The sequence below is a fragment of the Triticum dicoccoides genome, chromosome 6A, assembly GCF_002162155.2.
Source record: "Triticum dicoccoides isolate Atlit2015 ecotype Zavitan chromosome 6A, WEW_v2.0, whole genome shotgun sequence".
In the NCBI taxonomy this organism is placed as follows: Eukaryota; Viridiplantae; Streptophyta; class Magnoliopsida; order Poales; family Poaceae; genus Triticum; species Triticum dicoccoides.
The window spans coordinates 178,541,649-178,557,425 of record NC_041390.1 but is presented as its reverse complement, the minus strand read 5'-3'; positions in this window follow the sequence as shown (position 1 = coordinate 178,557,425).

Here is a 15,777-nt window from a genome sequence, read left to right as displayed (position 1 = left end):
CTCTTAGGCTGAGGATGAAGAGTTACAAGGGAAGAACAACCTCCTAAGGAGAGGTGCTCTTGTGCTTGGTGAGATGAGGAGGTGATGGATCGTCCCGCTTCTAAGGTGGTGGCTAGTACTATTTATAGAGGCCTAGGTCCTCTCCCCAAATATTAGGTGGGAAGGGATCCCACAATGGCCAGTTTGAAGGGGGACAACTAGTACAAGCTATCCTGACAAAAGGTGGTCTTTGCCTGCCAAAGGCTCTGGTGGTGACGTCGTCTTGGGCTCCACGGTGCCCTCCGTCCTGCCATCCTGCTCGTCTCGTTGCACCGATATGGAAACCTTTGCTTAACGCCTCAGGACTCCGCGTCTGCGCTTGTCTCTTTAGCACCAAAGAGGAAACGAGGACACTGCGTGCGCTGGAGCCAGCCTGGTGCCCGCCTGGCCTTCGTCGTCATGGCTTGCGTCATGGGGACCTCGCGAGGTGCCCCTTGCCTTGATCTCTTCGCCCCTCGTGAGCCAGCCTGGTGATGCCGCCCTCGAGGAGGTCTTGCGTCATCCGCCTCGCGAGGGTCTTGAGTGCTTGCTGGTGAAGATGGGCCGTTCAGGGACGCTTGTGGAGCCACGTCATGGGCCTCAGGCAGGCAAGTCTGGGGACCCCCGTTCCCAGGACGCCGACATTGGGTGCGTTACGGACACAAGAGACTCTTTGTTAGTGGGTTGCATGGTTGTTTGAGAGAGACCATCTTCATCCTACGCCTCCCACGGATTGATAAACCTTAGGTCATCCACTTGAGGGAAATTTGCTACTGTCCTACCAACTTCTGCACTTGGAGGCCTAACGATGTCTACAAGAATAAGGTTGTGTAGTAGACATCAAGCTCTTTTCTGGCGCCGGTGCCGGAGAGGTTAGCGCTTGAAGGTATATCTTTAGATCTTGCAATCGACTCTTTTTGTTTGTTGTTTTATCACTAGTTTAGTCTCTAAAATAAAACTACAAAAAATGGAATTGAGGTTGCCCCATATGCTTCATCTTTTAATGTGTTCCGTGAAAACAAGGATTCCGATATTTGTGCCAAAGTGTTAGAAGAGTAATGTATTAAAAAGTTTGGCACTAAATCTTTGGATGATGAGCATGATTGCAATGTTGTTAGTACGAACTCTTTGAATATCCATAGTACTAATGATGATTGCACTAGTCATGATGAAAATGTCTCTTATAAGCCTGTGAATTTTTGTGGAGTGCATAGAGTTTGCAAGTACACACCAAATAGGGAAGATAGATTTTTCAAATGGCATAAGTATTTAGAAACTAAATGGTTGCAAGAAAGGCTAGATGTTTGTCCTGAAAATTTAAATTTTCTTAGCCATCCTTGTGAACTTTGCAATGAACGTGATCATTTAAATCTCCAATGCAAATTGTTTCATGACCGAATCGTGTCCAAAAATGGTGACGACTTGATTTCCCTTGCACATCATAATGAACTTTGTTTGCTTGTGGGTTATGAAGAAATGAAACGTATAACGAAGGATCTTCCAGAATTTGTCCTTGATAAAGTTCTTGATTTTGATATAGAGGAAATTTATATGTATTGTGCGGTGAATTGCATTGAAAATCCTTATATTGCCAATTACATAAAAACAAGAAAACAAATAGAAGATGAAGAGAATACTAATGAAAGGGAAGAGGTTTCGCTGTATCCTCCTATTCTTTTTTATGATGAATCAGGCAACGAGGAGGAGCTTTCTCTTCAAAAAATCCCATTAATAAGGAGCTTCAAAAGGAGGATTAAACCCACACATAATGAGAAGAAGAAAAAGAAAAGACAGAGAAGCAAAGGTAAAAAGGTATCCCTCCCAAATGATGTTGCTCCTATCACTCATTGTGATGATGATAATTGCTATACTATTAGTGCTATCCATACTATTAATGATGAGAGTGATTATGCTTATGATATGCAAAGGCACAAGCTTGGGGATGCTATGTTTGATGAGAATGACATGTTTAAGAATTTATTTGCTGCAATTAATGTTTTTCCCAAGCTTGGGGATGCTATGTTTTATGAAGATGATATTTTTAACCTCCCATGTTTTGATGAGAAAATTTATTATGATGATAGCATGCCTCCTATTTATGACGATTATATTGATGGAAGTGGGTTTGGAAGAGTGTCAACTTTAGGAAGTAATGATCCCACTATTTTGGAGGATGTTGAATCTTATTGTGATAATTATAAAAGTGGATTTGGAGAGGTGATGGCTTTATTTACTAAAGATTCCACTATATTGGAAGAGGTTTCAATTGATTATGATGAGAACAAAGTTGCTACTTATGATGATTATTGTGATGATACTTATGTTATAAAAAGTAGTGACGATTATATTTACAAAACCCATCATGATTATGATTACCCTTTTTTGAACATTACTCTTTTAATTTGGAAACAATTTATATTATTCGAGTTTCTTATGATAATCCCACTATTCCGAATGAGAAGAATTTTGCTTATGTGGAGAGTAATAAAAATTATATGCTTGTGGCTCATGAAAAAAAATGCTTTTACATGATAGTTATATTGTTGAATTCATTCATGATTCTACTGAAAATTATTATGAGGGAGGAATATATGCTTGTAGGAATTGCAATAATATCAATTTTCCTCTCTATGTGCTTAAAATCTTGAAGTTATGCTTGTTTTGCTTTCCTATGCTAATTGATTCTTGTTCCCAAATATTGTTTGCTCACAAAATCCCTATGCATAGGAAGTGGGTTAGACTTAAATGTGCTAGTCATATTCTTCATGATGCTCTCTTTATGTTTCGATTCTTATCTTTTATGTGAGCATCATTGAAATCATAATGCCTAGCTAGGGGCGTTAAACGATAGTGCTTGTTGGGAGGCAACCCAATTTTATTTTTGTTCTTTCATTTTTGTTCCTGTTTAGTAATAAATAATTCATCTAGCCTTTTTTATGATTGTGTTTTTATGTTTTAATTAGAGTTTGTGCCAAGTAAAGCCTTTAGGATATTCTTGGGTGATTGTTGTTTGATCTTGCTAATAAAAACAGAAAGTATGCGCTCACGAAAATAATTTTCATTTTTTACCAGAGAGTGATAAAATACCAATTCCAACTGCAGTAGATCAATATAGAAATTACCCTGGTCTTCCTAATTTTTCAAAAAAATTGGAGTTCCAGAAGTATTCGAAACCTACAGATTGCTACAGACTGTTCTGTTTTTGACAGATTCTGTTTTTCGTGTGTTGTTTGCTTATTTTGATGAATCTATGAGTAGTATCAGAGGGTATGAACCATAGAGAAGTTAGAATACAGTATATATAACACCAATTTAAAATTAGAATGAGTTCACAACAGTACCAAAGTGGTGAATTATTTTCATATACTAACGGAGCTTATGAGATTTTCTGTTGAAGTTTTGTGTTGTGAAGTTTTCAAGTTTTTGGGTAAAGATTTGATGGATTTTGGAATAAGGAGTGGCAAGAGCCTAATCTTTGGGATGCCCAAGGTACCCCAAGGTAAAATTCTAGGACAATCAAAAGCCTAATCTTGGGGATGCCCCGGAAGGAATCCCCTCTTTCGTCTTTGTCTATCAGTAACTTTACTTGAGGCTATATTTTTATTCACCACATGGTATGTGTTTTGCTTGGAGCGTCTTGTATGACTTGAGTGTTTGCTTTTTAGTTACCACATTCATACTTGCTGTACACACCTTTTGGGAGAGACACGCATGAATCGAAATTTATTAGAATACACTATGTGTTTCACTTATATCTTTTGAGCTAGATAATTTTGCTCTAGTGCGTCACTTATATATATATATATAGAGCACGGTGGTGGTTTTATTTTATATAAATTATTGATCTCTCATGCTTCACTTATATTATTTTGAGAGTCTTTTAGAACAGCATGGTAATTTGCTTTGCCTATAAAATTAGTCCTAATATGATGGGCATCCAAGATGGGTATAATAAAAACTTTCATATAAAGTGCATTGAATACTATGAGAAGTTTAATTCCTTATGATTGTTTTGAGATATGAAGATGGTGATATTAGAGTCATGCTAGTTGAGTAGTTGTGAATTTTATGATACCTGTGTTGAAGTTTGTGATTCCCGTAGCATGCACGTATGGTGAACCGTTATGTGATGAAGTCGAACCATGATTTATTTTTTTGATTGTCCTCCTTATGAGTGGCGGTCGGGGACGAGCGATGGTCTTTTCCTACCAATCTACCCCCCTAGGAGCATGCGCGTCGTACTTGTTTTCGATAACTAATAGATTTTTTGCAAGAAGTATGTGAGTTCTTTATGACTAATATTGAGTCCATGGATTATACGCACTCTCACCCTTCCACCATTGCTAGCCTCTCTACTATCGCGCAACTTTCGCCGGTACCATAAACCCACCATATACCTTCCTCAAAACAGCCACCATACCTACCTATTATGGTATTTCCATAGCCATTCTGAGATATATTGTCATGCAACTTTCCACCGTTTCATTTATTATGACACGCTTCATAATTGTCATATTTGCTTTGCATGATCATGTAGTTGACATCATATTTGTGGCAAAGCCACCGTTCATAATGTTTCATACATGTCACTCTTCATTCATTGTAGATCCCGGTACACCGCCGGAAGCATTCATATAGAGTCATATTTTGTTCTAAGTATCGAGTTGTAAGTAAATAAAAGTGTGATGATGTTCATTATTAGAGCATTGTCCTAGTGAGGAAAGGATGATGGAGACTATGATTCCCCCACAAGTCGGGATGAGACTCCGGATGAAAAATAAAAAAATAAAAAAAGGCATAAAAAAGGGGAGAAAAGGCCCAAATGAAAAAATAAAAAGAGAAAAAGAGAGAAGGGGCAATGCTACTATCCTTTTTCCACACTTGTGCTTCAAAGTAGCACCATGATCTTCATGATAGAGAGTCTCATATGTTGTCACTTTCATATACTAGTGCGAATTTTCATTATAGAACTTGGATTGTATATTTCAATGATGGGCTTCCTCAAAGTTCCCTAGGTCTTCGTGAGCAAGCAAGTTGGATGCACACCCACTTATTTTCTTTTGTTGAGCTTTCATGCACTTATAGCTCTAGTGCATCCATTGCATGGCAATCCCTACTCACTCACATTGATATCTATTGATGGGCATCTCCATAGCCCGTTGATACGCCTAGTTGATGTGAGACTATCTTCCTCCTTTTTGTCTTCTCCACAACCACCATTCTATTCCACCTATAGTGCTATGTCCATGGCTCACGCTCATGTATTGCGTGAAGATTGAAAAGGTTTGACAACATCAAATGTATGAAACAATTGCTTGGCTTGTCATCAGGGTTGTGCATGATTTAAATATTTTGTGTGATGAAGATAGAGCATAGCCAGACTATATGATTTTGTAGGGATATCTTTCTTTGGCCATGTTATTTTGAGAAGACATGATTGCTTTGTTAGTATGCTTGAAGTTCTATTATTTTCATGTCAATATTAAAATTTTGTCTTGAACCTTTCGGATCTGATCATTCATGCCACAATAAAGAAAATTACATTCATAATTACGTTAGGTAGCATTCCACATCAAAAATTATGTTTTTGTCCTTTACCTACTCGAGGACGAGAAGGAATTAAGCTTGGGGATGCTTTATACGTCTCCAACGTATCTATATTTTTTGATTGTTCCATGCTATCATATTATCAATCTTGGATGTTTTATATGCATTTATATGCTATTTTATATGATTTTTGGGACTAGCCTATTAACCTAGAGCCCAGTGCCAGTTTCTGTTTTTTCCTTGTTTTTGAGCTTTACAGAAAAGGAATACCAAACAGAGTCCAATTTACGTGCCAATTTTTGATGATTTTTTATGGACCAAAAGAAGCCCCCGAAGTAAAAGAGTTGGGCCAGAAGAGTCCCGAGCCATCCACGAGGAGGGAGGGTGCGCCCTACCCCCTGGGCGCGTCCCCCTTTCTCGTGGACGACTCGGAGACCCCCCTGACGTGGGACCACCGCCAAAAATTCCTATAAATACAGAAACCTCCAAAAAATAACCTAGATCGGGAGTTCCGCCACCGCAAGTTTCTGTAGCCACCAAATACCAATCGGGACCCTGTTCTGACACCCCGCTAGAGGGGGGAATCATCGCCGGTGGCCATCTTCGTCATCCCGGCGCTCTCCATGACGAGGAGGGAGTAGTTCACCCTCGGGGATGAGGGAATGTACCAGTAGCTATGTGCTTGATCTCTCTCTCTCTCATGTTCTTGATTTGGCACGATCTTGATGTACCGCGAGCTTTGCTATTATAGTTGGATCCTATGATGTTTCTTCCCCTCTATCTCTTTGTGATGAATTGAGTTTTCCCTTTGAAGTTATATTATCGGATAGAATCTTTAAGGATTTGAGAACACTTGATGTATGTCTTGCATGTGCTTATCTGTGGTGATAATGGGATATTCACGTGATCTACTTGATGTATGTTTTGGTGATCAACTTGCGGGTTCCGTGACAATTGAACTTATTCATAGGGGTTGGCACACGTTTTCATCTTGGCTCTCTGGTAGAAACTTTGGGGAACACGTTGAAGTTCTTTGTGTTGGTTGAATAGATGAATATGAGATTGTGTGATGCATATCGTATAATCATACCCGCGTATACTTGGTGACATTGGAGTATCTAGGTGACATTAGGGTTTTGGTTGATTTGTGTCTTAAGGTGTTATTTTACTATGAACTCTAGGGCTGTTTGTGACACTTATAGGAATAGCCCAACGGATTGATCGGAAAGAATAACTTTGAGGTTGTTTCATACCCTACAATAATCTCTTCGTTTGTTCTTCGCTATTAGTGACTTTGGAGTGACTCTTTGTTGCATGTTGAGGGATAGTTAGATGATCCAATTATGTTATTATTGTTGAGAGAACTTGCACTAGTGAAAGTATGAACCATAGGCCTTGTTTCAACACATTGCAATACCGTTTTCGCTCACTTTTATCATTAGTTACCTTGCTTATTTCATATTTTCAGATTAAAGAAACCTATATCTACCATCCATATTGCACTTGTATCACCATCTCTTTGCTGAACTAGTGCACCTATACAATTTACCATTGTGTTGGGTGTGTTGGGGACACAAGAGACTCTTTGTTATTTGGTTGCATGGTTGTTTGAGAGAGACCATCTTCATCCTACACCTCCCATGGATTGATAAACATTAGGTTATCCACTTGAGGGAAATTTGCTACTGTCCTACAAACCTCTGAACTTGGAGGCCCAATAACGTCTACAAGAAGAAGGTTGTGTAGTAGACATCATTACATATACGTTTCCTTATGTTAACATGTGTGTGAATTTACAATACGGACAGTTAATATGCAAATGCCTTCTGGACATCGGGCACACGATTAAAGTCAATGAACTGTGTATGATACTAATACTTTCCATGAAAATTTGTGAACTTGGGTAACAACACTTGAGAAAATATATATAGTTGTTACACTATTTGACAAAAGGACGATCTTCGTAACACGGTTTTGACAACCATATTGTCCATATCTACGTACTTAACATAGTAAAAACTATCTCATTTTAACAGGCTAAGGGCCAACAACCATATGGTCCATATCTACATACTTAACTTATATAGTAACAACTAGCACACATTAAGAGGCTGAGGGCCAACAACCACAACTATCCAGTGGAAGCAACTTTATCACGGCGACTCGGCATCTCGTCAATGAAAAGGAAGATCCCTCATGTGCCTTGGTAGAGCATGAGTAGAACAGTGTCTCCAATTTTCCAATATGGATGCATTGCCACGAGAAGTGAGAACTTGTTAATTTGAATGGTTCCATTTCTGCGGGAAATGCAGTACCTTGCAATCACTTTGCCGTTATTAGCAGGCACAAGTGTCATTCAACCATGTTGGGAAATCGATCCAGGAACTGCTACAGGGGGCAATTTCTGTTGACATGTAGAATAAAAAACAATTGTAACATGTCGTTGAAGATCTATATAGTTTATGGGCATCAAAATTAAAATAAGACTTTTTACCAGCATTTTGTGCACACAATTGGTCTTGTTCAGTGTGTGCACCATAGGTCTAATTAATCCCATTCAAAATCTAGCGTTCATACATTGTGCTATCTCTGTCAGATTATCAACAAAGTTTATGACATGCTTCAAGTCCTTCCAGTGAAATTTGGTATGCTTAGTAACATACAGATCGTTCATTATGCATCCAACATATCCTGCTTAAAAGGTGGAAATGTATTATTTATTCAGAATATGGCAGAAGAATATATAGTGCACATAAATTGGTAAATAGAATTTGTTACTGCCTAGGAACGGAGTCATAATATGATATCACAATTGGTTGCTTAAATAGTAATATGATAGCATGGAGAAAGTTGATAGGACTGTATCCTCGATCAGACTTTGATCAGCTGATGACGTTGGGGGAGTAAACATCCATGTTAATTAGACCAGGTTGTGGTGCACGCACTAAAATTTTATTGCCAGCTTTCAGTTCATAACACTTAGACATTTTTCTCCAAAGGTCCGCATTAAAATAGGAGTGACCATTTTTCTCCAAAGGTCCGCATTAAAATAGGTCTGATACAGCGCCCGCTACTCATTAAGGAAGCCAGGATCATCGGACACCTATGAGTACCTTCCAGAAACTAAGACGGCATGAAACGGTAAGGCCGCGCTTGGGAGCTCTGGTTTATTTCAAACCTGTATTAACATACAAGTGTAATTTACTCGTCATCGAAAACAACGCGTAAAATACAGGCGTAATGAAACTGAGAGCCCGAGGTCTGTAAGTAAAACCGGCAGGTTATGCGTGTAATTTGAGAGACCAGTGTATATTTTAGGAGCACTGCTATATGGACGACATTACCAGACGATACATGCACGGCGTGCGTATCATGCCATCCATGGGCAAGGCTGAAACAATAGCTAACGGCTGGATTAGCAATCGTCTGAGTGTCGTTCAGTGATTTATCGTGTGTCAAGTACTTCCGATATTTTACTAGTCGAAATCGACCAACCAAGCACCTTCGTCCGAGACCATCTGCTTTAATTTACAAGCGTCAGTTTTACAAGCGGTTTTGGTTGGAAAACAACAATCCAATCACGGCCTAATATCATGAGTTGGTCGGAAGATCATATGGTTTCACGTCTAACCTACCCAACTTGTCGTATAGGCTATGAATGAAACATCAGACGATGAACTTCTTCAGCACGGAAACAACAAAAGCGGATGATCTTCTTAACAAGCAAATCACTGGCATTAGATCGACATGCAAAACAATACGAAGCATTATTCTTAGGAGGCACGGTGAACAGCTCGTGATGCCGCATGCCACAACATTCCAAGCTCAACTTTGCAATCAAACACAAGGCCTCGCATTACATAGAAAATATTCAGAACAAACTCTTAACACAGGAATATCTCAGCAGAGTAACTATTTACTTCTAAACTGAACACAGGAATAGGAAAAAACACTCGACGCTGCTCACACCAAGGGCGTCCCACTCAAAAATATCAAATGCATATCTTCTGGCTAACATCAATGAGCAAATCTTGACAAGGTTTTCCAATTCCAATATATTAAACTAAGGTCTTCTTGCTAACATCAATGATTAAACTTTGACAAGCTTTTCCCATTCAAAATATGTAATGCCTATGATCGTGGAGTTCTGTCCTAGCTTTTATACTTGTTTGGGCACTTTTTGCCCAGGGCACTCCACGTATTGTTAAATTGCCAATGGTCTCTGCAGACTAGTCATGTCATCGGTGTCTACTAATACTCTGTAAAGCTTCTCAGTCATTCCTTCTGTAATGTAGCACAAACAATGACTGCTTCTTTCTGCAAAGAGGAACGACCAACTAGACCCAGTAATGCAGCAGTTTGCCTTACACATTGGCTCCTTTTGTGCAGTTCAACTAAAATCGAAGTCGGAATAAAACCGAGCTTTAATTTTAATATCCCTGTAAGCAACAATAGGTATAAGGGAAACAATTACTAAGAAATAACGGTTGATGACTTGTACTCCCAGAAGAAAAGCATCTACTGATCTACTTTATCTTAATGGGAAACAAAGCAGGAGAGTAGCAATTCTCCATTAGTGTGATTCATTCATATTGACTGAGACATTATCTTAACAATGCCTTGTTTCAACATGTATAAAGAACGACAAAGCTTATAAAGGGGGTGATGCTGAATTTGTTGTAACAAAGCAAAAAGCATCATGTATGGGTTGGTCCCATTTTTGTTCACTACTTAATGGGAAAAGACAACAATACAATAGCTTCAATTCATCATTTATTTAAAACAGTACCAATACAAGTAGCACAGCATCTCAAAACACACTGCACGATCATGTGGATGAAGGCAAGTACCAACTTGTCATGACACACACAAGATCACGTATGAATCTGCCAACACGAATAGGAAATCCAATCTCCTTTTGTGCAGTTGCACTGAAATCAAGCAAAGTGCTTCATGTAGTGAAGCAAAATTTCACAATAGCAACAAGTTGAATAGATATCCCTATATAAGCAGAGGCAAAAAAGGAATCAATTACTGGCTAATAAAGGAGGATGAAACATGCGGCCACAAAAATGGTAATCCCGCCAATCCCTAACAAGTGTTGCAGTTTTGAGATAAGATTCAGTAGTTAATTCTGAGAGTGGCATCAATTACTGGCTTATAAAGGGGGTGATGCTGAATTTGTTGTAACAAAGCAACAAGCATCATGTCTGGGTTGGTCCCATTTTTGTTCACAACTTAATGGGAAAAGACAGCAATACAATAGCTTCAATTCATCATTTATTTAAAACAGTACCAATACAAGTGGCACAACATCTCAAAGCACACTACAATATCATGTGGATGAAGGCCTGTACTGACCTTTCATGAGACGACCAACATAAAATACGAATCTACCAACACGAATAGGAAATCCAATCAAGTTTTGTGAAGTTGCACTGAAATCAAGCAAAGTTGCCGGTGTGACATTTAAGTTTTCTATAGCAACAAGTTGAATAGATATCCATGTTTTAAGAGGCAAAAAAGAAAACAATTACTGGCCAATAAAGGAGGATGAAACATGCGGCCACAAAAAGAAGCATCTACATTATATTGATGGAAAACAAAGTATAGGACAGTAGCATTTCTAAAACAGTTGCATTGATTCATATTAACAGAGAAATTCTTTTAGAACATATCAGTAGTTAATTCTGAGATTAACAATAGCAAAATAGCTTCATGGGGCATGCCAGCACCATGTGCGTCCACACGTATAAATGGGTGATGCAGAGTATGTAGCCAAGCAGCATATATGCGCTGGTCCCATATTTGTTCTCTTTGAACCTTCTTCCTATGTGAGGGCAGCAAATCTAGTCATGCACAAACTACCCGACCCCCCCCCAATTTCTTTCCCTTTTCAACAAACAGATTCGTTCCTTACAGATGTGTGTACTGGCTTACCCCCTTTTTCCCTTTTCGACCTACAAAGCGGCTGGATAGCCAGTCTATACTACTTTCCGCCCCTCCTTTCCTCATTGAACCACGTCCTAGATTCTTGCTCCAGCCCACCGCACCCTTCTTTCCTCTTTGAACCAAGACCTAGATTCGACTACAGATCGAAAAAGATCCACATGCAGCTAGAGCAACGACGGTTTCAAAGAAACTTATACCTTAGGGTCGTCGGGATGTGGCAAGGCGTGCGGCGGGAGGCCGGATCTGCCCACACTAAGTACGAAAGCGAGGAAGAAGGGGTCGGTGGCCCTCCCGCATAGGCGCTGGGTGAAAGAGAATAGCGTATCCCGCAGTGGATTGCCTCCCTCGCCGAAGGCAATAGAGTGAATGCTGCACCTCCTCCCCTTCCTGGTGCGACGGGATACGGACGCCTCCTTCACTAGCTGTGAGGGGGGAGAGAGAGACAAGAGGCCAACACAGTCTTGTTTAGATCTGGTGAAGAGAGGGTGAGAGACTGTGAATATAGCAAACCCTAGCAAATGTATCTAGACTCATTTTAGTGCTAGATACCTCTGTATCTAGACAAATCTAAGACAAGTACTAATTCGGAACGGAGGGAGCAACATATATGTAGTGCAGCGAGCGTGTGGAGAGTGCAAACCCTAGTGAACAAGCGCTAAGGCTCCCGCTTATATATATACTACTGTAGTACGGACTACGCTCCGGTGCCTTCACTGCACCTGCTTTTGGCTATATGACAGGTGAGCCAGCCACATTTTGGGCCCACCTGTCGTAAAACCCTAGCGAAAATTGCACCAACGTGAAAGACGACTGCGTCTCCAACGTAGCGAAGGTGAACTGACGAAGGATATCATCTTTGTGCGTAACAATAAAAGAGCACTGATGGAAGATAGCTTGTTTTTCGTTGAAAATCGATTAGCTTCACCAGCCGACGCAACCATGAGCATCGATAGGTCATCGTGGTGATGCATCACCATTTGGCATCAAGTTTGGTTGAGGCACCTAAGAAGTTCGACAAATCCTCACTATGGTCTGTTACTTCTCAGTAATCAAGCTCGAGGAAGGAAGAACCACGTGGCAGAGGACAGTGAGGCGGAACAACAATGGCCATCCAATTTTGTGCAGTTCCACTAAAATTGAGGAAGACATGCCCAGGTATGGAGACACGCATCGCTATTTCCAAAAATATAAAAAGGGTTAGCAACGACATCTCAATTGTCAATAAGAATTAATGAAAAGTACACCAACAAACAGAAGCATCATAATTATCTTGATGGGAACTAAACCAGGATACCCGAGAAAAAAAAGCATTTCTTCATTTAACCAGTGATAGTACTACCACCATATGGACAATGACCGCACGACCACCATGTACTTTTTGTCGAAACAACATGTATACCTCCACCGAGGCATAAATCAGGACAACTTTTTGAGTGGCATTTCCTTTATAATAGTACTAGTAGGTGATGTTGGACCAGCCGACGAACCCTATCTACTATGCATGGGGAGCTGGGGAGTAGTCGCATAGAAGAAAACCCGCACGCAGCGACCTGGGGAGCTGGACCAGTACAAGAAGTTGTAGCTTAGGTGGACAAGATGTCATTTAGGCGGGCGGGCGGGATCTGTCCACACGACGGCAGCGAACAAGGGTGCAGAGGATCTTCTTCCACGCCAGCGCCGGCTCCGAGAGGACGGTGCGCATCGGCTTCCTCCGTCGCCGACGGCTACAATGTCAACGCTGCACCTACTCACCTCCCGCAGCGGACGGGATTCGGCCGGATCTGTGACCACCGGTGAGGAGAGAGATAGAGTGGACACTGTCATCTTGTTTTAATATGGAGAGGGTGAGAGAGCGAGACGCGAGAAACTCTATCAAACAAGAGGCTATAATGGAGTAAAAAATCTCTCCATAGAAGTGGTTTTAAATAGAATACACGCATTCCCGGAGAAAAGAAACGAAAATTGGCGGACAATTTTTTAAGGGTCTGTCTAGGACACATTTAGATGTGACATAGTTATGTCACATATAAGTTGATGTCCACTCTGTTTGTGGTCTTCTCCTAGTTTTTTTTGTTTCTAGTTGCTACATTATATACTTGTGGGAGCTTAGATGTGATATCCTTAAATAACATCTAGATGTGAATTAGACAAACTGATTTTCTAACGTACCAAGAAAGAAAACTCGATCAAAAACACGCCCCCGCTTCCAGGTCGCGAGAGTCATCACGCACACACACATAGACATAGACATGCATATCCGTGTTTACGTAAAATTCCATTTCCATCTCCATCTCCAATCATATTTATCCAACTGGCATGTTATTTACGTTGTTAATTATATACGCAGCAATATTAACGTACAACATCTCTTGTTTGCGCACGTCCGGACCGCTGCCACGGCCGGTCCTGACCAACCCGAACCCTCTTCATCACCCATGCGTGCTTCCCGCCCGAAACGGTCAGTGCCGCGTTCATGCCCGGCTAGAGCGGACGCGACCTCTCACTGGCGCCAACATTGATTGTGGCACGCCGGCCGAGAGAGCATCGCCCGCGCCGCTTCCGGGTGCACGCAGCTGCTCCGTGTTCAAAGGTCGCAATAGCCGGCTACAACATGCACGATCTCTTCCAGTAGTAAGTTCTTGGGAGTCCGTGCTACAGCTAGCTGTCCTCCCCCAACTCGTCAATCTCTTCTAGTAGTGCTAGTACTCCATGGCGCGATCCATCGACAAGCAGGCGGGAAAGTTATGGTATACTACTCGGTTTGTGGTGAGTGGCATGCCGAGTGACCGTGTGGGGTCAAGCCGTGGAGGAGGGTGAGACACGAACACAACAGACGTGATTTAAACGTTGGTTTTGCTCGATGGCGCGATCCAACGAAATGAAACGTTGGTTTATCTCTGTTTCCATTTTTCTCCAGAAAAACGGAAATTTTTCCACTCCATTTTCATTCCTATTCCAAGGTAGCCCCACTACAACATTCCATCAAATACAAAGGAAAACTAACACGCATGATGATGCATCTCAATGATTCACATATCATAGCCAATATTTTCTTCACAACTAAATAAGAAAGTTGTGAGAGCGTGTACGATAGAAAAACTACTGATGGGGTCACTATGACTTAAACCATAAACCCTAAACATGATTTAATTTCCTGGCCAGGTAGAACCTGTTGAAGGAATGTGCTAGAGGGAGATTCTTTAGTGAGAATGTCAGCAACAATAGAAGTAGCACTCTTTGGTTCTCCACCTTATGGTACCTCTTGTTCCATAGTACTTTCCATGTCGGGAAGGAAAGACGGCTGGCACCCTCGGATCATACGATGCTTTTGTGCGGTTCCACTAAAATCGACCTGAGCATCCCTGATGGCAAAGATATTGAAGAAGTGTGATTAGAATAATAGTACTAGCACTAGTTCATGAGACATAAACTCATCACAAATAGAAGCCGGTAGAAGTAGAGAAATATCGACATGGAGATGGATCTACGGTAGTGGAGCAAGCCGGCTCCAAAAGGAAGATGGACTACCTGGGACGTCGGGCTGTAGCTAGAAGGGCGGTTGGGACGCGACATCGGCCCATACCACGGTGACCCCCGATTGGGATGCACCGACTGTGGGTTTTCTCCCTCGCCGATGTCGACCGCGTCTATGCAGAACATTATTCCCTTCCCCTAGCTGCGGGATCAGGCCCGTCGTTCTATGCTTGTGAAGAGAGCAACCTAAGCAAGCAGGCTTGTAGCTTAGGCTCCTGCTAGTGTCATTTATTTTTCTCTCCATATCAACCATTTTATATTGCGTACGTGTCATTCAAGAGTGAAATGATGGTTGCTTCTTCCGACTAACTTACTGTGTGATTTGACTGCTCCTTAGTGGCCCCTACACGTACTCCCCCTACGTGTATGCAACAGTCACACGTACACATGGACGCAAAAACGCGCGCGACGCCCTATTGCATGCATGTCCGAGCACACGACGGAACACACACGGTCACGCTCAAGTGCTCAACCTACACGTGCATGCACACACATACTCAGTCAGGGTGAGCTAGTGACCGTATGAACACCGGAAAATATATATATTGAGCACAGTGAGCGTATTATGAAGTCCACTGACCATATTTTTACAAATATACAGTGACAGACAGTGTATTTATCTCGTTTGAAATTAAGCCATATTAACCGGAGAGGAGGCAACATGGACTAGCATTACTTTGCTGTGTCCCGTCAACTTGCCGAACGAGGAGAAGGTTGCAGGGCGGG